Source organism: Ranitomeya imitator, chromosome 1 (genome assembly GCF_032444005.1).
Source record: "Ranitomeya imitator isolate aRanImi1 chromosome 1, aRanImi1.pri, whole genome shotgun sequence".
Classification (NCBI taxonomy): domain Eukaryota; kingdom Metazoa; phylum Chordata; class Amphibia; order Anura; family Dendrobatidae; genus Ranitomeya; species Ranitomeya imitator.
Window position 1 is genome coordinate 72,316,617 of NC_091282.1, and position 22,091 is coordinate 72,338,707.

At 47.5% G+C, this 22,091-nt stretch overlaps 1 protein-coding gene across 1 annotated transcript in view; it reads right to left on the reverse strand.

The window, feature by feature from the left end:
* LOC138662352 (phospholipid-transporting ATPase ID-like) overlaps positions 1–21,845 on the reverse strand; it is a 283,179-nt gene extending 261,334 nt beyond the window's left edge. Inside the window, exon 1 of the mRNA XM_069747872.1 lies at positions 21,678–21,845. The gene's annotated coding sequence lies outside the window, so the exon portion shown is untranslated. The remainder of the gene's footprint in view (positions 1–21,677) is intronic.
* Between the last annotated feature and the right edge of the window lie 246 nt (positions 21,846–22,091).

The window sequence follows — 22,091 nt, forward strand, 5'->3', positions numbered from 1 at the left end:
CACTCCACATTATCCACACCTCAGTGCCACTGCCTGCACCCACACATCACTGCCACTCCACATTATCCACACCTCAGTGCTACTGCCTGCACCCACACATCACTGCCACTCCACATTATCCACACCTCAGTGCCACTGCCTGCACCCACACATCACTGCCACTCCACATTATCCACACCTCACTGCCACTGCCTGCACCCACACATCAGTGCCACTCCACATTATCCACCCCTCAGTGCCACTGCCTGCACCCACACATCACTGCCACTCCACATTATCCACACCTCAGTGCCACTGCCTGCACCCACACCTCAGTGCCACTGCCTGCACACACACATCACTGCCACTCCACATTATCCACACCTCAGTGCCACTGCCTGCACCCACACATCACTGCCACTCCACATTATCCACACCTCAGTGCCACTGCCTGCACCCACTCCACCCACACCTCACTGCCACTCCACATTATCCACACCTCAGTGCCACTGCCTGCACCCACTCCACCCACACCTCACTGCCACTCCACATTATCCACACCTCAGTGCCACTGCCTGCACCCCACTCCACCCACACCTCAATGCCACTCCACATTATCCACACCTCAGTGCCACTGCCTGCACCCCACTCCACCCACACCTCACTGCCACTCCACATTATCCACACCTCAGTGCCACTGTCTGCACCCCACTCCACCCACACCTCAATGCCACTCCACATTATCCACACCTCACTGCCACTGCCTGCACCCACTCCACCCACACCTCACTGCCACTCCACATTATCCACACCTCAGTGCCACTGCCTGCACCACACTCCACCCACACCTCAATGCCACTCCACATTATCCACACCTCAGTGCCACTGCCTGCACCCCACTCCACCCACACCTCACTGCCACTCCACATTATCCACACCTCAGTGCCACTGCCTGCACCCACTCCACCCACACCTCACTGCCACTCCACATTATCCACACCTCAGTGCCACAGCCTGCACCCCACTCCACCCACACCTCACTGCCACTCCACATTATCCACACCTCAGTTCCACTGCCTGCACCCCACTCCACCCACACCTCACTGCCACTCCACATTATCCACACCTCAGTGCCACTGTCTGCACCCCACTCCACCCACACCTCAATGCCACTCCACATTATTCACACCTCAGTGCCACTGCCTGCACCCCACTCCACCCACACCTCACTGCCACTCCACATTATCCACACCTCAGTGCCACTGCCTGCACCCCACTGCACCCACACCTCACTGACACTCCACATTATCCACACCTCAGTGTCACTGCCTGCACCCACACATCACTGCCACTCCACATTATCCACACCTCAGTGCCACTGCCTGCACCCCACTGCACCCACACCTCACTGCCACTCCACATTATCCACACCTCAGTGCCACTGCCTGCACCCCACTGCACCCACACCTCACTGACACTCCACATTATCCACACCTCAGTGTCACTGCCTGCACCCACACATCACTGCCACTCCACATTATCCACACCTCAGTGCCACTGCCTGCACCCCACTGCACCCACACCTCACTGCCACTCCACATTATCCACACCTCAGTGCCACTGCCTGCACCCCACTGCACCCACACCTCACTGCCACTCCACATTATCAACACTAAATGACACTACCTGCACCCAATGCCACCCTTTGACTCTCCACAGTGCTGCCAGCACAGGAATACTGTTAACAGCAAGTCCAAGTGTTTCATGCCCACTCAGGATGCAGCATTAGGGATTCTAAACAGAGAACCCAATAACTGTAACACAGCCAACACCATCAGCACCCACAACGCATTGAAACGTGCTGAAATGACAGAATTTGCACATTTTACCACTTCGGCATCAGTACACGACATCCAGCATGACTGACACCTCCACAATAAGGACTCCTGCATCCCTGACAACCCTAAACCTCATCAATGACCCCATATTACAGACCTCCTGCCTCACTGACCCCACACTGCACACCTCCCGCATCACTGACCGCACACTGCACACCTCCCGCATCATTGACCCCCACTACACACCTCCCGCATCACTGACCCCACACTGCACACCTCCCGCATCACTGACCCCACACTACACACCTCCCGCATCACTGACCCCACACTAAATACCTCCCGCATCACTGACCCCACACTACACACCTCCCGCATCACTGACCCCACACTACACACCTCCTGCATCACTGACCCCACACTAAATACCTCCCGCATCACTGACCCCACACTAAATACCTCCCGCATCACTGACCCCACACTACACACCTCCCGCATCACTGACCCCACACTACACACCTCCCACATCACTGACCCCACACTACACACCTCCCGCATCACTGACCCCACACTACACACCTCCCGCATCACTGACCCCACACTAAATACCTCCCGCATCACTGACCCCACACTACACACCTCCCGCATCACTGACCCCACACTACACACCTCCCGCATTACTGACCCCACACTACACACCTCCCGCATCACTGACCCCACACTACACACCTCCCGCATCACTGACCCCACAGTAAATACCTCCCGCATCACTGACCCCACACTACACACCTCCCGCATCACTGACCCCACACTACACACCTCCCGCATCACTGACCCCACACTACACACCTCCCGCATCACTGACCCCACACTAAATACCTCCCGCATCACTGACCCCACACTACACACCTCCCGCATCACTGACCCCACACTGCACACCTCCCGCATCACTGACCCCCCACTACACACCTCCCGCATCACTGACCCCACACTACACACCTCCCGCATCACTGACCCCCCACTACACACCTCCCGCATCACTGACCCCACACTACACACCTCCCTCATCATTGACCCCACACTACACACCTCCCGCATCACTGACCCCACACTACACACCTCCCTCATCACTGACCCCACACTACAGACCTCCCGCATCACTGACCCCACACTACACACCTCCCGCATCACTGACCCCCCACTACACACCTCCCTCATCACTGACCCCACACTACACACCTCCTGCATCACTGACCCCACACTACACACCTCCCGCATCACTGACCCCACACTAAATACCTCCCGCATCACTGACCCCACACTACACACCTCCTGCATCACTGACCCCACACTACAGACCTCCTGCATCACTGACCCCACACTACACACCTCCTGCATCACTGACCCCACACTACACACCTCCCGCATCACTGACCCCACACTACACACCTCCTGCATCCCTGACCCCACACTACACACCTCCTGCATCACTGACCCCACACTACACTTCTCCTGCATCACTGATCCCACACTACAGACCTCCTGCATCACTGACCCCACACTACACCCCTCCTGCATCACTGACCCCACACTACACACCTCCCGCATCACTGACCCCACACTACACACCTCCCGCATCACTGACCCCACACTACACACCTCTTGCATCACTGACCCCACACTACACTTCTCCTGCATCACTGATCCCACACTACAGACCTCCTGCATCACTGACCCCACACTACACACCTCCCGCATCACTGACCCCACACTACACACCTCCCGCATCACTGACCCCACACTACACACCTTTTGCATCACTGACCCAACACTACACTTCTCCTGCATCACTGATCCCACACTACAGACCTCCTGCATCACTGACCCTACACACCTCCCGCATCACTGACCCCACACTACACACCTCTTGCATCACTGACCCCACACTACACTTCTCCTGCATCACTGATCCCACACTACAGACCTCCTGCATCACTGACCCCACACTACACACCTCCTGCATCACTGACCCCACACTACACTTCTCCTGCATCACTGATCCCACACTACACACCTCCCGCATCACTGACCCCACACTACACACCTACTGCATCACTGACCCCACACTACATGTGCTGTTCCATGTATATTCCTCAGTTTCCATGTATGTTGTTATATTTTACTCTGCTGCCAACCAATGGCCTTTTTCTGTATGGCAGCTTGTTTTTCATGTATTTCTTGTGGGCATGTCTTACATCCGGTTCAGGGGTCAAATCTTCTCTTCCTCTGGCAGCCATTTCCAGTTTACTTTCTGTTGTGAGAGGACGTGCTTTTGAACTGGGCTTAGGAAGGCATCAGTCTTTCGACCACACTCTCTCATGCTGCTCACACTTGCAGACACATTTGGTGCTACATCTTACTGTACCCTGTCTACCCTGCATTTCTGGAGAAGTTCTGTATTACCAGTTATACGCTGTATGTCCAGATCTACAAAATAAACAAGTCTGGATTACACAATCCCTGGAGTGCATCATCTCTCTGAACACTGAGCAGCATTGGTCCTGTCTGCCTCACATCGAAGAAATACGGAGGTACGTTTCTCTCTCACAACACTTATTAATCAACCACACCTCCATTCGCCTCATGTGGGGACAGAACAGTCGAAAGACTGCCTTGAAGCCCGGCCAGAATCACCCTTATATCACTATTCACGTGCCCGCTCTCTGCCCGCTCACATACTGCAGCCCTGCTCTGCTAAGAAATCTCCTGCAGCATCACCTCAGACTGCATTGTACATAAAGACTCTCTGTGTATTATACCGCACTGCTGCAGATCGTCGGACCGCAGAACCCCACAATTCTCCAACAACACCTTGGGAATCTTATCAGGGGGTCGCAACTAAGCTGCACCGCAATTTCCAGCCCCTAATTTAAAGGTTCAGTTTCTTAAAGGGACAGCGCACCTTAAATCAAAATGGCCGAAAAGGACCTTCCACAGTTCCCCAATGCTGAAACAGAGCAAATACAACCTGATACTGTCCATTATGAAGACCAGGAAGCAGAGCCCGCTTCCACAGCAGACCCAGATGCACGACCAGTACGTTCCATCAAGCCAACATTAAAGGTCCTCGAGAATAACTGTTCCACAAGGGATGAGTTCAATGACAACTTGGACGACCTATGGGAACGAGTCGCCTCCCTTATGTCAAGCGTCCAACGCCATAAAAATGATGCAGCGGGTTTACAGGACACTATAAGACAGCTAGACGTGGCCCACGGCAGATACAAGAGACTGTCCACAAAGTATGCTGCCTTCCTTAAAGAATCTAAAATCGAAGCCCTATCAGAGTTAAGCAAGGCAGATTCCACAGACAGAGAAAGGGACGCCGCCGTGCAAGACGCCAAAGATAAAGCGGAGCTTCGTATCACCCATCTGCAAGAAACTAGATCGCACAGGTCAGCCTCGTCTAAACACTCTGCTCGGTCGTACAAATCATCCTGCTCAAGAACTTCAGCCCTCAGCGACAGAATCCTAGAGGCCCGTTTAAATGCAGAGCGGTCCAAGCTAAGATGTTCATACACCGAAAAGAAAACGGAAGCAGAAGCGAAGAGAGCAGAAGCAGAGGCTAGAGCAAAGATTCTTCAAACAGAAATGGAGGAAGAAATTGCATTAGCCGAAGTAAAAATACTCGAGCAAGCATTGAAGCAAAACCTCGACCCAATTTGCCTGCCACCACAGGAAGAAGACGACCCAGCTGTTCGTACCAGAGACTACGTGCAGAAACAGATACCTGCAGCGCACACCTTCTCCAGTGACGTTCAACCCAACATTGCGGAAACGTCCAAGTCAGCCCAACCTATGGTGCCAGTATCGCCCACAGCCCCTACAGAGAACCAAGACCAACGCCGTGATGTACCCCCTCAGGAACAATCATCATCGCAAGACGACCGCAAGGCACACTCCAGCCCGCCTCCACAGTTCAAGCAGCAGTCATCGGAATCTCTAGAGGTTAAACCACAGCTCAACCCTGCAGCGACATCATTCTACTCGGGAACAATTCACCCTTCCACGCCACACGGCTTATACGCCCGAGGGGCACCACAAGCTAATATGGTAACAAGGAGTGAAGGATCAGACATGTCCGAGTTTGCCAGGTTCATGGTGAGCAGGGAGCTAATCAGCACTAGCCTCTCAAAATTCGACGACTGTGCAGAGAACTACAGAGCCTGGAAAGCAACCTTCAAGGCCGCCATTGCTGATCTCAACCTATCCGCGGAGCAGGAGCTCGACCTCATGGTAAAATGGTTGGGTCCTGAATCCACAAACCGTATCAAGAGTCTTAGGACCGTCTATGTGGGGCAAGCTGAAGCAGGTCTCGCTGCTGCCTGGCAGAGACTCGAAAGAACCTACGGCAGCGCTGAAGCCATAGAAAAGTCCCTATTCAAGAGACTGCAGAACGTTCCAAGGATCAACCTTAAGGAAGCCCACAAGCTTCTGGATTTAAGTGACCTGCTTATGGAGCTGGAACTTGCTAAAAGAGACCCTCGTCTGTCTGGACTGTGCTACCTGGACACTGCCCACGGGGTGAACCCGATCATCTCAAAGCTGCCACACAGTCTGCAAGAGAAGTGGGCAGTGTGCGTCTCCAGGTATAAAAGGTCACATGACGTCACCTTTCCTCCGTTCATTCAGTTCTGCAAGTTCATTGACGAACAAGCCCAAATGAGGAACGACCCTAGCCTCGACTTCCTGGAATCTAACACTGCAGCTCCAGCAACACCTTCATCAAGGTATGAAAGCGTCGCACATAGACGCAAGGACTCAAGGAACAGTGTAAGCGTCAGAAAGACTAACCTGCCATCACCTGCAGTACCTGCCGACAAGCAGTACACTATTCCGTCGAGGGATAAGTCTTTCAATTGTGAGTGTCCCATTCACAAAAAACCACACTCACTGAACAAATGTAGAGGCTTCAGGTCCAAAACCATGCAGGAGCGCAAGAAAATCCTCAACGAACTTGGGATATGTTTCAAATGCTGCGCTTCATCAGAACACATGGCCAAGGACTGTAAATCTGCCATTAAGTGTGAAGAGTGTCATAGCGACAGACACCCATCAGCCTTGCATCCAGGCTCAGTCACCAGCGATCCAGCAGTCGCAGTTACCTCTGGTCCCGCTACAAACCATGGCGGGGAGCCACAGAATCACGCCAAGTCCACCACAGCTGTGTCCTGCTCATGCTCAGAGGTATGTGGGGAGAATCAAAGTGCTAAATGCTGTGCCAGGATATGCCTAATCAGAGTCTATCCAGAAGGGCAACCAGAGAAGGCTGTAAAAATGTATGCCATCATTGACGATCAGAGCAATCGATCCCTAGCTGGACCTAAGTTCTTTGAAGCCTTTAGAATCAAGGGACCAGCAATGCCCTACACTCTGAATACTTGCTCGGGGCGCATAGAGACTAGCGGCAGAAGAGCACAAGATTTCATCGCTTCTCCTGTCAATGAAGACGTAGAAATACCCCTACCTACGCTAATTGAATGCGATCAAATACCAGACCAAAGGGATGAGATCCCTACCCCAGAAGCTGCTTTCCACCAACCACACTTAAGGCACCTAGCCAGCGTTATCCCACCTTTGGACACAGATGCTGAAATCCTACTTCTGCTCGGCAGAGACAATTTGAGGATACATAAGGTCCGCCAACAGTGTAATGGTCCTGACTACGCCCCCTACGCCCAGAGACTTGACTTGGGGTGGGTAGTCATAGGAAATGTATGCTTGGACCAAACAGGAGTCCACTCCTTTAAGACGTACGTACGCCGAGACGGGCGCACTACCTTCTGCAAACCATGTCCTCATCACTATGAGGTGAAGGAAAAGCTTCCAGATTCTGTACAGCTGCCTGATGTTATCACTTCTCCCTATGCAGACAACTTGGGAAAATTGGTGTTTCATACCACTAAGGATGACAACAAAGTAGCCCCATCTATGGAAGACAAGGAATTTGTCAGGATAATGGACAATGAGTTCCTTAAGGACGAAACCAATCACTGGGTTTTCCCCTTACCCTTCCGAGCTACCAGGGTAAGGCTCCCGAACAATCGTGAACAAGCCTTGTCCAGATTTAACTCTCTCCAGCGCACGCTAAGCAATAAACCGGAGATGAAAGAACACATTGTCACCTTTATGGGCAAAATATTCCATAACAACCATGCGGAGCCAGCGTCTCCCTTAAAGGAAAACGAGGAGTGCTGGTACCTACCCTCATTTGGAGTATATCACCCGAAGAAACCTAAACAAATTAGAGTTGTCTTTGATTCAAGCGCCAAACATCAAGGCGTATCTCTCAATGATGTCCTCCTCACAGGTCCTAATCTGACAAACAACCTAGTAGGAGTGTTGATGAGGTTCAGGAAAGAGCCCATTGCCATCACCGCCGACATTGAACAGATGTTCCACTGTTTCATAGTCCGAGAGGACCACAGGAATTTCCTCAGGTTCCTGTGGTACAAGGACAATGACCCCAGCAAAGAGATGGTGGAGTATCGCATGCGGGTGCACGTATTCGGGAACAGCCCTTCACCCGCTGTGGCAACATATGGCCTGCGGAGAACCGCACAAGAAGGAGAGTCCAAGTATGGAACAGACGCCAGAGACTTTGTAGAGCAAGACTTCTACGTAGATGATGGACTAAAATCTCTACCTACAGAAGAAGCTGCAATCGACCTACTCAAAAGGACCCAACATATGCTGTACCGAGCTAAGCTTAGACTGCACAAAATTGCTTCAAACAGCCCGGCTGTCATGAGAGCCTTTGAGTCAAGCGACCACGCACCTGGATTCAAGGACATAGACCTGGGACCAGACCGTCCGCCTGTGCAGAGAAGCTTAGGCCTGAGGTGGAACCTGTCAGCCGACACCTTCGGATTCCAAATCAACTGTGCAGACAAACCATTCACTAAACGTGGTGTCCTGTCAGTGGTAAATAGCCTGTATGACCCACTGGGATTCGTAGCACCAATTACCATACAAGGTAAATCCCTTCTGAGACAGCTGTCCGAAACTGTCAAGGACTGGGATACCCCTCTACCTCCTGATAAGGAACCAAAATGGGAAACCTGGAAGCAGTCTTTGTGTGCCTTGGATAAAATCCATATACCGAGATGCTACGCTGGAATCTCACTTGCTGCTAGCACTAGGACGGAACTCCATGTGTTCTCGGATGCATCCACGGAGGCCATTGCAGCTGTTGTCTACCTGAAGGTAACGGGATCTGACAATCAAGATCATGTTGGGTTCGTTTTCGGCAAAGCTAAGTTGGCTCCCAAGCCTGACCACACTATTCCCAGGCTGGAACTCTGTGGGGCTGTGCTTGCAGTAGAACTCGCAGACTTTATTCAGCATGAGCTGGACACTCACATAGATGACGTACAATACTACAGTGACAGTAAAGTTGTCTTAGGTTACATCTACAACCAAACAAGGCGCTTCTACGTGTACGTCAGTAACCGCATTGAGAGAATAAGAAGGTCTTCCAAACCTGAACAGTGGCACTATATCCCATCTGAACTTAATCCAGCCGACCATGCCACTAGACCTATGTCTATAAATTCCTTTGCTAACTCTTCTTGGCTTTCAGGTCCAAAGTTTCTGCTGGAACAGAAGGGAAGTGAATGTGTTCAGGAATTCTTCAGCATCCAGGATCCGGACGATGATCCAGAAGTCCGCTCCGAGGTCAGTGCTCTGGCCACGAATGCAAAACCAACCTCCACCCTCGGTTGTCGGCGCTTCGAACGCTTCTCCAATTGGATGAAACTCATTAAGAATATTGCAAGGTTAGTCCACATTGCAAGATCTTATCACAAGCCACATGGAGACAAAGACTGTCATGGTTGGCACGTCTGCCAAAAAATACTCACTATCGAGGACATTCCGGTAGGATAAACTATGAACAGAACACTGCACTACTATTTGTCCATTGGATTACAGTGGGTCAGAGATAGTTTGGCCTAGTGCGGCTTCTCTGATCCGAAGATGGGTTTTCCATTGGATTATCTCAGGAACTGACTTAATGTCTTGTTTAAAGTTATTATTGCATTACATGCATGTTTGGTTTCATTTTCTAGGTTGTTGGACTTTTTAAGGACATTGATATAGTGAAATCCCTTTCGGAATTTCAGACGGGGAGTGTGCTGTTCCATGTATATTCCTCAGTTTCCATGTATGTTGTTATATTTTACTCTGCTGCCACCCAATGGCCTTTTTCTGTATGGCAGCTTGTTTTTCATGTATTTCTTGTGGGCATGTCTTACATCCGGTTCAGGGGTCAAATCTTCTCTTCCTCTGGCAGCCATTTCCAGTTTACTTTCTGTTGTGAGAGGACGTGCTTTTGAACTGGGCTTAGGAAGGCATCAGTCTTTCGACCACACTCTCTCATGCTGCTCACACTTGCAGACACACTTGGTGCTACATCTTACTGTACCCTGTCTACCCTGCATTTCTGGAGAAGTTCTGTATTACCAGTTATACGCTGTATGTCCAGATCTACAAAATAAACAAGTCTGGATTACACAATCCCTGGAGTGCATCATCTCTCTGAACGCTGAGCAGCATTGGTCCTGTCTGCCTCACATCGAAGAAATACGGAGGTACGTTTCTCTCTCACAACACTTATTAATCAACCACACCTCCATTCGCCTCATGTGGGGACAGAACACTACACACCTACTGCATCACTGACCCCACACTACACACCTCCCACATCACTGACCCCACACTACACACCTCCTGCATCACTGACCCCACACTACACACCTCCTGCATCACTGACCCCACACTACACACCTCCCACATCACTGACCCCACACTACATACTTCCCACATCACTGACCCCACACTACACACCTCCTGCATCACTGACCCCACACTACACACCTCCCACATCACTGACCCCACACTACATACCTCCTGCATCACTGACCCCACACTACACCCCTCCTTCATCACTGACCCCACACTACACTTTTCCTGCATCACTGACCCCACACTACACTTTTGTTTTTTTCTTTATGCAAATAAAATGTTTCCAAGCTTCTCCTGTTTATTACAGAATAATAAAGGACAGCACTATGATGCTGCGCTGATAACTTATTTTTTTCAAGAACCTATTATCTTAAACTCCGTATAGAAACCATTGCGTGACCGGGCCCATAGACCATCATGAGTAGTTGTTCTATCTGTACTTGTTCTATCTGTGCAAAAAACAAAGATGTGTGAATGAGGCTTTACAATGTGCATCTCCTGCATCACAGACCTCACACTACACATACCGACACCTAACACCACAGGCCTGCTGTATCACTGACAGGGGTGTCATTTACAGAGGCCGCATGTAGAGCTGGGTATCTGTGTACGCTACCTCTTCTGCATCACTGACCCCACAAACGTGGGCCGCACTGACACCTTACAATACTCCGCATTCATGTTTGTAGGATTTTCCAGTTTCTCTATTAACTTTACTGGCCCTAAAGGGTTTGTTGGGGCAAAATAAAACTTTGTACAGGGACGGGATATGTAGGAAATCCCAAACTCCATCATACTGATCTCCCAGCACTCAGGTCGTTCCGTGGTGAGCGCAGAGACAGGAATCGTTGATGTCACCGCTCCACCAGCCACCGGACCACTGCAGCTTGTCATTAGCTGCAGCAGTCAGGTGACTTGAGCTGCTCATCATCTGATGTTTTATGTTGACACGATACTCCAGTGGTCCCCAAATCCAGGCCTCGAGGGCCGCCAACAGTGCAGGTTTTCAGGATTTCCTTAGTATTGCACAGGGGTTGGAATCATCACCTGTGCAGATGATCACATTACCACCGATGCAATACTAAAGAAATCCTGAAAACCTGCACTGTTGGCGGCCCTCGAGGCCTGGAGTTGGGGACCTCTGCGCTGCTCAAAGTCATCTGACCCCTGCAGCTAATCACAAGCCGCAGTGGTCCGATAGCTGGTGGGACGGTGACGTCAGTGCTTCCTGTCTCTGCGTTGACCACTGTGCGGACTGCGCTGGACCCAGGGTAGTGTTGGGAGAGGACTATGACTGAGTTTGTGATTTTTTTTTACATATCCCCAAGGCAAAGTTTTATTTTGCCTGAAAAAACCCTTTAAAAACAATTGACATCTGTAAATGATCAACTAAAGAAATGCATTGTTGTAGTACAAGTGACGTAACTTGAAGCTAATGGGCACCAATGCAAAAGCTCCAATGGGGCCCCCAATTATTGCAAGTCTTTAATAGCATTGATCTTTGTATATAGGCGAAAGGGAGTTTTGGGGCCCCCTAGACTCCAGGGCCCAGCTGCGACTGCAACCCCTGCACCTATAGTAGTGGCGCCCCTGCTGCATTAGATCCCCGTATACCCTTGGGTTAGGAGTTTCACTATGATGTAAGGGTGATGGATTCTTATAGGGTCTTCATAATGTCCTTTCTTTTGGCGCCCCCTAAGGACCCCGCTTCGTATTGCATGATACGATACGATACGATACGATACGATACACTTTATTGATCCCGTGGGAAATTATGGTATCACAGCAGCACAACTTAAATCATAAAAATCATAAAGGAATTCCATAGTTGACATGACAGTTTGTTGACAGAAGAACATTATACATTAGAATAGGACATACACAACGAGTGAACTGAAATGTAGAGAAATAAGTAGACATTCACCTTGGTGGTTTAACCCTAATGTTATTGTTGTACATTCCCATGGCAGTTGGCACAAACGATTTCCTATATTTTTCCTTCTTACACCTCAGAAGTATTAGCCGGTTGCTGAAGGTGCTCTTCTGTCTCATGAATAGCTCATATAATGGATGTGCATTATTGTTCATAATTGTCATACACTTTCTCAGAGTTCTTTTCTCCACTACCTCCCCAAAAGAGTCCAGATTGCAGCCCACAGCAGAACTTGCCTTCTTAATAATCTTATTCAGCTTATTAGCATCAGAGGCCCGCACACTACTACCCCAGCACGTGATTGCAAAAAAGATGGCACTTGCCACCACAGATTGGTAGAACATTTCTAACATTTTGCTACACACATTAAAAGACCTCAGTTTCCTTAGGAAATACAGTCTGCTCATCCCCTTCTTGTAGACAAACTCTGAGTGGCATCTCCAGTCCAGTTTGCTATCCAAATGGACCCCCAAATATTTGTAACTCTCCACCTGCTCGACCTCCTGACCAGCAATAGTGATCGGTAAGCATTCCAACTTTATCCTGCTATAGTTGGCCACCAACTCCTTAGTTTTCTTAACATTTAGCTGCAGATAGTTACCATTGCACCAATCCACGAAATTCGACACCACCCTTCTATATTCCTCATCCCCCTGATCTCCCCTAATGCATCCCACAACCACAGAGTCATCCGAAAATTTTTGAAGATGGCAAAGTTCAGATTTATACTGAAAGTCTGAAGTATACAGTGTGAATAGAAAGGGCGCAAGCACCGTTCCCTGGGGGGCACCTACACTGCTCAATAATCTGCTTGACACCACTGCTCCCATCTGTACAAACTGTGGCCGATCTGATAGGTAGTCAGTTATCCAATTTCTCATCCCCTCCACCTTCATATCAGTCATCTTTTTGTGTAGTAAAAGTGGCTGCAGGGAGTTAAATGCACTCGAGAAATCGAAGAACATCGCTCGCACCGTGGTTCCATCAATCTCCAGAAATGAATGTACCCTATGTAACAGAGAAAGGATAGCATCATCCACCCCCTGATGTAATCAGAACTCTGCTAGAAACAGGGTCCTTTACATCCAGGGGCGAAACCTCGTCCTGACCTGGTGCAGCTTACAGCTAATGATTTTGGTACAAAGTACAAGTACACATTGCAGCAAACCCTCTTACTATGCAAGTAATGCCAGGTGATAATAAGTTTGAAGTTTTAAGATGTAAACGAATAAGTATCCATTCCCTGACCGCAAAAAGAGATCTTTAAAATGTTGATGAATTGACACACAAAAATACATTGGAGAGTCGGGCTATGTTCATATGTTGCTTTTTTGCGGCATTTTTTTTTCTGCCACCAAAACCTGCTCTTTCAGCAGTAAAAAAAAATCAGATTTTTGCAGCGTTTTTGGTGCAGATTATGTCATTTGTCTACAGTAGACGATGACTAAAGTTGATTTCATTCACCAAAAAAGGAGCAAAATCTCAGCAAAGACGCATGGTTGCAATTTTTGCACTTATTATTTTCTATGTTGAAAAAATGGTGCAAAAAGGCTGAAAGAAGAGACGGGCTGCAGTTTTCAAATTCCGTCAGGAAAAAAGAGCAATTATGTGCATTAGATTTCTGAAATCTCATGTGTTTTTTATGGTAGTGTAAAACACAGATTTAAAAAAATGCATAAAAAAAAAGATGCAAAAATGCAACGTGTAAACATAGCCTTAGGGCTCATTTCCACTTGCGAGTAAAACGGACGAGTGCAATCCGATAAAAAATGGGATTGCACTCGGACCAATGTTATTCAATAGGTGTCTTTTCATTTGCGATTTTTTTCTCAGCCGAAATCAGACTGAGAAAAAAATCGCAGCATGCTGCGATTTGCTGCGAGTCTCGGACGAGACTCGCCAATGCAAGTCAATGGGTGCGATAAAAAAAACGCATGGCATACGGAACATCCGTATTCCATCCGGTTTTTATGGATACCTTACCATTCTGTGTCATAGAACACTGTAAATAGTCCTGTAAATTACTGTATAAAAATAGTTGCAGAGAAAAAAAACGGATTGCATACGGATGTAAAATGGATGGTGCGATTAAAAAATCGCATTGAACTCGCATCACAAACGCATGACAAACGCATACTTTTCATCCCTTTTTTCGGTCCAGATTACGGACCGATTTGTCTATCACAAGTGGAAATGAGCCCTTAGAGGTCTTCTCATTAGGCACACAGTAACATCTAGTCACATCACAGATTGAGCAGAGACAAATGATCTTCTTCATCCAAGTGTACAATGCCAGGAAATGGGACTAATTGAATGACACGCGAAATTTTCGCAACCTCGTGTCCCCATGACCTCAGGAACACCGGAAAAAACTCCTTCAGTCCCAAGTCTTTATGTATGCCCAGACAAAGAAAACACAAGTGCCGTCTTCCTTACACACTTGTGTTGCTGGGAGGGACGCCCTTCACATTACAAGGGGCAAGTTCATGGCTGGGACCATGGTGGTTCCTCGGTTCATAGACATGAGGGAAGATTTAGATGTGTTTTGTCCAGTTTTACATGTTCCGCTCCTGGTTTTGGAGAGTTTGCACCCAATTCAACATTCCATTTGTGCCCTTTGTAAAGCCTATTTCATATACGTAAATCATAATTAAAAAAATGTCCTCAACTCTTTTTTTCTTCTACTTTGTGGGCTAAATTTAATGATTCCAGATGTTATCGGCTGACTCTTTATGTGCGACTTTTTTAAATTTTGCTTTATTTTTTGTGCAACTGCCCTCCAATATGCCAGAGAGTTTCTGCCTATCAAGCCAAAAGTTTAATTTTTTTAAAAATTTTGAAAAATATACAACGTTTTGTCCCCCCCCCCCAAAAAAAAAAATTTGCAAATTTTTTTTTACTAATAATAAAAAAAAATCCCATCTTAGAGTTTGTGTAAAATGCATGATCCTCATACGCCATTTCGTTGAATTTTGTGCAATAAAAGTCAGCAAATACCACGTGACAAAAAAAAAGAAAACTGTCAAAAAAAAGGAATTGGTGAATCGGGGCCTTAATGTTGTCACAAGCAGCAAGAAAAGATTTTGACAGTAGTAAGGAACTGAAATATAACATATATTAGAAACTTGCGAAAAACATTTACACTTATACAAGATTGTTATTTGCAAAACTGTACGATTCATTTAGGGCACGCAGAGTCTTTTCGAGTGAGTCGGTTAAAAAAAAAAGTCTGAAAAATTGGCAAAACTACTGTTCAGTTTATATAAGTTTTATGAGCATTTTTTTGTTCTGTTTCAGGTTTTCAAAAACGCCTGGAGGAAAACAAATAAAGAGAGTGCATATAATTTCTGTAACGTGAATCCTGATGGAAAACGCTGGAAACAAGGTACTGTCCAATCAAAAGGCCGCAAACTAAAAAAAAATCAACAAAAACTCCCCAAAGAAGGAGTTTTTGAGGAAACAGTTTCCACAAGAAAACACCGCCGTCAAAAAACCCTCATGCGCATAGCCGCGTACCCTTACTCACCCGGCTCCCTCGCAGCGTCCTGTCCTCCCGCAGCTTCTCCTGTATGAGCGGTCACGTGGTGCCACCCATTACAGTCATGAATATGCGGCTCCACCTCCCATAGGGGTGGAGCCGCATATTCATGAGTGTAATGAGCGGCACCACGTGACTGCTCATACAGGAGAAGCTGCGGGAGGACAGGACGCTGCAAGGGAGCCGTGTGAGTATTTTATTACCAGCGGGTGGGCGCACAGGGGGTGGGAGGGGGGTGGGACAGGGATCTTTATTTAAAACACGAAAAAAAAAAAAAAAAAGGATTTTTCATATCTTCTTTCCAGCGAACGCTGCTGGAGAGAAGATATGAATGGCGGCTTCAGCACCAGATGCAGGGGACAGCGCTTATCGCTAGCACTGTCTCCTGCATGCTCCGTGTGGTACCCAGTCGGCACACGGGCGGCACACGTGTGCCACACGGATGGCCTACGTGAGCTCATGGACACACGGACACGGATAACTCCGGTACCGATTTTTTCGGTACCGGAATTATCTGGACATGTGAGACTGGCCCAACCCAGTGAGTTTTTGATGCTTCATATTTTCATGGGCAATAATCCGCAGTGTCTTAAACGCCGCAGAAACCGATGTGCGGGGAAATTTTTAAATCTCAATAATAAAATAAAAATGGAAATAAATGGTGTTTTCATTGAGGATTTTTCTCATAGACTTGAACTAAATTAGGAAAATCTGCCGATAAAATCTGCACACGCGTTTTAGGGAGTTTCAGTAGCAGAAAAGCAATAAAAAACTCATGTAATCCGCACATGACATTATCAATAAAGTTTTATCAAAGCTAAATGAGAAGAAGTATCCAAGATAATGCAGCTTTATTTAAAAACACAACACGCCAAAGGAGGAATAAAACAGAAATATAAACTAGAGTTGAGCGAATTTTTCAAAATTCAGTTCTGATTACGATCGGCGAATATTGTTTTTGCAATATTGGCCAATCACAGCCGAACGTCATTGGAGTCAATGAGAGTAGAAATAACCGAATATGTTCGGAGTCGATCATCAAACATAAATTCGGCACGAATAGGGAAACAATATGACACGGATATGGCAAATTCAGATTCGGCGACTGATTCAGAATATATTGGCTCAACTGTAGTAAAAACACATGTAAAAAAATGCAAGTAACCTCGTTTAATTAATTGAGGAGAAAAATCTGAGGACTCAAAAACTCACCAAATATCGTGGGAACTTAGCCTAAAAGTCAGGAAGACCGAATTCTAAATTCATGAACTAGTATATAAGAATAATCAGAGCAGATGCTATGTGAGAGCGCCATGTCTTTGCGGAGGGCACTGATCTGCTGAGGTGGGCGACTATAGTCATCAGGCCTATATCACTTGCCATACCGCTATGGTCACATGCACCTTAGATCGCTGTTGGCTGAGCACACAATCACTTTTTATCTTGACACCCCACCCCGTTTAGGGGCGCATCCGTGGTTAGGCCGAGTGGGCATGTGTTCCCAATGGAAAGCGGAAGAAGGAGCTGCCTGATCCTGCTTTCCTCCAGAGGTAACACGTCAGGGTAGAGTCTGGAGGCCCTCACACACGTTAGATACCCAAATCATCAGGTCCATCCGACATGAACGTGTACGGAGGTTTTCACCTGCGGCCAACATGGAGCCTCCTGCTGCTTCTGAAGTTTGGCAGTTCAGCGGCCTGGTCTCACTGCTGGTCTGAACTGGGCCATCTCTGATGCTGTCGCCAGAGGTAACGTTACCTCTGCCGTGTCGGAGGATGAGGTCAGGGGCACTGAAGTTGGCTGGATCCAGTGATCTGGTCAGCTTTAGGGTTGCGCTTATAAGCTGTATAGAATTGAATTTGCAAGCACAAGCTCCTTGCTAGGTGACCAGCCACCACTGGAAGACTGCAAAGGTGTCCGGTGACCTAGGCACCAAGTTGTAAACTATAAAATTGAAAGTCCCTCCATTGCTAAAAACAGAGAGGATATTAAATTGGAAGTGAATTGTAAAGCTGATTGTTTTTCAAGGTGAGACAACTGCCATCATTATGCGTTGATTTCTCCTTTGCAGCTACAACAGCTCATACTCTTCTGGGAAGGTTTTCTTCAAGATTTTGGAGGGGTCTGTGGGAATTTTTGTCCCTTCATCCAAAAGAGCATTTTTGAGGTCAGACGCTGATGTTGGGGTGAAGCCAGAATCACAATCTCCATCCTAGTTCATCCTAAAGGTGTTGGATGGGGCTGAGGTTTGGGCTGTGTGTGAGCGGTCATGTTCTTCCACCGAAGTCCCCAACCATGTGTTTATGGCCCTTGTGCAGTGGGCACAGTCATGGGGAACAGTAAAGGGCCTTCCCCAAACTGTTCATACAAAGCTGGAGGCTACAATTGTCCAAGATCGCCTTTCATAAAGCATTAAAGGTACCTTCACACTCAGCGACGATGCAGCAATACCGACAACGATGTCGATCACTGCAGCATCGCTGTTTGGTCGCTGGAGAGCTGTCACACAGACAGCTCTCCAGCGACCAACGATCCCGAGGTCCCCGGTAACCAGGGTAAACATCGGGTTACTAAGCGCAGGGCCGCGCTTAGTAACCCGATGTTTACCATGGTTACCAGCGTAAACGTTACAAAAACAAACACTACATACTTACCTTCCGCTGTCTGTCCTCCGGCGCTCTGCTTTCCTCTTCACTGTCAGCGTCGGTCAGCCGGAAAGCAGTGCCGTGACGTCACCGCTGTGCTTTCTGGCTGGCCGGCGCTGACACAGGATGCAGGAGGAGTGCAGAGAAGCACAGCGCCGGGACAGACAGCAGAAGGTAAGTATGTAGTGTTTGTTTTTTTAACGTTTATGCTGGTAACCAGGGTAAACATCGAGTTACTAAGCGCGGCCCTGCGCTTAGTAACCCGATGTTTACTCTGGTTACCAGTGAAGACATCGCTGGATCGGTGTCACACACGCCGATCCAGCGATGTCAGCGGACTTTCCTCAGCGACCAACGATCTCCCAGCAGGGGCCTGATCGTTGGTCGCTGTCACACAGAACGATTTCGTTAACGATATCGTTGCTACGTCACAAAAAGCAACAATATCGTTAACGATATCGTTATGTGTGACGGTACCAAGGTCGATCCATTGAAAACAATAACATAGTATTATCCCTCCTCCACCAAACTGTATAGTGGGCACAATGCGGTCAGGTGGGTAACATTTTCCTGGTAGTCACCAAGACTCGTCCATCAGACGTCAGATAGAGACGTGTGATCCCTCATTGCACAGAACACTTTCCTCCAGAGTCCTGTGGTGGCAGCTTTACATCACTCCGATGCTCGGCATTGTGCTTGGTGATGTAAGGCTGCATGCAGCTGCTTGGCCATGAAGCTCCCAGCAGGGCCGCAGTGTTTGTGCTGATGTTATTATCAGAGGAGGTCTGGACTTTGAAGTTATGGAGTCAGCCGAGCATTGCTTTTTCTGCCCTCTGCTCCTCAGCACTCGGTGATCCCGATCTGTAATGTTTATGTAATGTTTCGGGGTCTTCACTTCATGGCTGAGATGCTGCGGTTCCTTCCGCCTCTTAACAATATCACTCACAGATGATGGGGGAAGATTTGGGAGGGAAGAAACGTCATGATCTGATTTCTTGTACCGGTGGCTCCTATTACAGGACCACACTGGTATCAGGGAGCGCTGTACCACCGGCCATTCTGTCGTCATGCTCGGCCCTTATTCACATTTACGTTATTTGACATATGGTAAGGTTTTAATGCCAGAGGCTAGGACTGTCCAGAAAAGGGTCACCATGACGCGGTGGGATGGTTTTTACATTTTTTTAATCAAAATTATGATAAGTATGTACCCTATGTTATTTTCAGGCACTTTTGCTATGTATTTATTTATTTACTACAAAGCATTTGCTCATTTTGCATTTATCTTAGGTTTTGTAAGATGTCTGTGAATTGTTCTCTGTACTGAGGGATCTCACAGGCTGGGAAAATTCCCGATCATTATACAAAGGGGTGGGATTTGGAAACAGTTCAGCATCAGTTTTACTTATTGTAACAGCTTGGGGGCAGGTAGCTCGTGGGATCTCCATCTTCTGGGTAAGATGGTTGACAGAAGAAGACCGTTCACTCCAACACACTGGATAAGGTTCAAAACTGTCTACAACCAGCATTGTTATCATCATACAGAGCAAAGCAGCATTTTACACTGGAAAAATAAATCCTTGTCTGTCTGGCCCCTATGTAGTGTCACTATCATAGGTTCTTAGTATACTGCTCGTCATATAAAAAGAATGCCAACATGGTGGTGACTCCCGTACAGACCGCCAGTGCCTTGTCTTGAGGCTCGGAGCCTTCTCTCAACAAAACACCTTTTATTTCGGGAGCAGTTTAGATGACACCTCATTTGGCTCATTACACAGCCCAAATACAGACTGTCAGGGTGAAGCGGGACCCTGCCCTTCTCCTCCACAACTCCAGCAACCAGCTCCTATTTTGTATTTTGGCCACAACCGAAACCAGAACTTTTTTTTCTACTGCAAATACATCATGTTACTTGGGATCCAATTGTGTCATCTTCATATCTGCCCTGCTGCATTAGAAGCCAAAATATATCAGTTTACAGACTTTATACATAGGTATAAAGTAGTATACTAGTTATATTCTTGTACATAGGAGCAGTATTATAGTAGTTATATTCTTGTACATAGGAGCAGTATTATAGCAGTTATATTCTTGTACATAGGGGCAGTATTATACTAGCTATATTCTTGTACATAGGGGGCAGTATTATACTAGCTATATTCTTGTACATAGGGGGCAGTATTACATTATTTTCCTGTACATAGGGACAATAAGACTGTAGTAACACTCTAGTACATTGGATAGAGTGACAACCAGGTTTGTAAGTGAGAAGTGAACAGATTCACTTTAAACAAGATAAATTATCAAGCAGAAGGCGATAATGAAAGATTATGAAATCTGTGCTGTCTTCTGAGGCATCATGAGAGATATTTAAAGTAAAACAAAATGTTATTTCCTTACTTTATAACTCAGGAATCTTCACTGTCTTCTTTCTAACTCATCAAATTGACCATCATCTCAATACAGTAGAGTCGGGGCGGACATATCACTGATGCAACCTGTGCAGCCGCCCGGAGGCCAATTTCACCTCCAGAACAGGTGGGATTCTGGAGCTATTGGGCTACAGAGGGCCCATATTCTGTTCTTGTACATATGTCTGTGTCCGCCAGTGCAGAAAAGTATATTCAGTATATGTCATTTACTATCTCTCTATGGAAGAACCGTTGGGTGATCAGATATGTTATTTTGATTTTCGTTCTAATATATAATATTAAAAATGTACTGTAATGACGAAACGTTCCTAAATATCAGCCCATCCCCAGAGAAGTGAATACAGTGATCATACTTAGCCCCGATACCATAAATTATTGCACTAATTTTCCCAATATTAAACACAGTCCCCCTTCCATTAGACGTACAGGTCCGTCACACGCCCATTAGAGTGTCAGCTCATCAGTCCAGGGGGCGCACAACAGCCAAAGTATGGAAGAACAGGTGCTTACCTCTGCTTTTTAGATGAAGATCCAATGGGGGGTCACAAATCTCTAGGGGTCAACAATAGTCCTCCATCACTGTGAACGGGAGAAGGGAGAGAGGCAAGAAATTTGGGGGGCTGGCGACAGAACAGGGGACGCAGACAGACAGACAGCAGCAGGTGACAGGCAGGAGATGGGGCAGGGTAGGACTGAGCAAATAAAGGAAGTCGCCCTTTGGACTGTGACTTTTTTACAGCAGGTGTTATATGACACCTGTAAATGGGGAGCGAGGACAGGTCAGAGACAAGGGGGACACAGGAGCCCCCAGAACTCATGCTGATGTTAACCACCTCAATTACGGAACCATCAAAGAAATATGTGAGTGTTAATGATCTGTGTGTTGTCTCTCCCAGGTAACGAGCCCGAGGTGCACACAAAGCA